This window comes from Panthera uncia, chromosome C2, assembly GCF_023721935.1.
Source record: "Panthera uncia isolate 11264 chromosome C2, Puncia_PCG_1.0, whole genome shotgun sequence".
NCBI lineage: Eukaryota > Metazoa > Chordata > Mammalia > Carnivora > Felidae > Panthera > Panthera uncia.
Window position 1 is genome coordinate 145,733,561 of NC_064810.1, and position 1,567 is coordinate 145,735,127.

A 1,567-nucleotide genomic window follows, 5' to 3' on the forward strand; every position below is an offset into this window, starting at 1 on the left:
GCTAGATAAATTTTGTTTACATTTTTTGATAACTTAGGTCTGATATGATACCTTTAGAATATTTAAATGTATTTTGGACATAAATTGAACTTATCTTCATTTGGGGAAAGGACAAACTCTAGCTGAGAAAATGGTTAAGAAAGCCGAGTTTATTTAATTTGTATATAACTTTTTATGGTGGTGGGACTGCGTGGGCGCAGAAAAGTTTTGTATTTGTCTGCAGGGTATATCTGAATATTTAAAAAATTGAGTAACCAGTGCTACTGGATCATAAGCTCGTGAGCGTGAGCTTATGAGCCTGAGAATTTCAGGGTTCTTTGCGGTGGGGCCACAGACAGGTGGCAGTAGGTGCGTCACATGGATTCACACAGTGGCACTTTACAGATGCAGGTTGTAGTAAGAAAACAAAAAACAAAAAAACCCTTGTCATCAGCCTTGTACATGGCAGCTGAGTGCCTGTCATTTTGATGATGATGAATGCCTGACCCTGTTACCTGTTCCCGGAAGACCTCCTGAGTTAATTACTCCTCTACCCCTCTTCCAGTCATCTTAATTAGATGGAGGGCCTCGTTCTTTATGAACAGGAGTTAAGGAGGTGTTAACTTTTTTCCAAGCTTCATAAGGATATAATAAACCCCATGCCCTGAAAAGTTACTTTTCTTCTCCCTGTTAAAATAGTGATTGATCACAGTTGTCCAGAAAGAGGCTCTGTGTAAGATCCTTTTGGTCTCCAGAAAGTTCAGCCTGGGTTGTCCAGTACATTTAGGAGGCCATTTCAGGAGTTTGCCCTCTGGATTGTTGATTTTTTTTTTTTTAATGTTTATTTTATTTTTGGGAGAGACAGAGCGTGAGCAGGAAAGGGGCAGAGAGAGAGGGAGACACAGAATCTGAAGCAGGCTCCAGGCTCTGAGCTGTCAGCACAGAGCCCGACGCGGGGCTCGAACTCATGAGCCATGAGATCATGACCTGAGCCAAAGTGGGACGCTCAACCGACTGAGCCACCCAGGCACCCCTCTTTGGATTGTTCTTGGTAGAAGTCTAGAATCTGAATAGCTCACTGGCAGTTGCGTGGGATATTTTGGGTTGAATTATGTGGTCTTGATAAATTAAAATAATCCTACTTTGATCTTAAAAGTTGAAAAGCTTCACAAGAATTATTGAGTACGTAGGGAAAGCAAGAATATTATTTTAGGGAACTCAGTTGTACTTGGTTGTTACTGGTAGTGCATTGTTATTGAGCTACCTTGGTATCAGGTTAAGAAAAACAAGTTTATGTGACTGGAAACTGTTGGGAAAATGATGCTACAGTAATTTTCTTATAATACAATTTTCTGTTTTTAATCAAAATATCTTGATATGAAAGTTATATTGGCAACATCCTCAGATGTCAACTGCACAGTTGTCACTCTATCAGTGTTGCATCTTCGTAATTTTCTGCATACCCAGCAGGTGAATCTTCAGGCTCTCTGGGAGATAACTTTGAAGAGATGGTAAAATAGAATGGAAAACCAAGGAGGGAAGAGAAGTCTTTGTACATTAGAAGTACCAAAAAAAAAAAAAAAAAAAA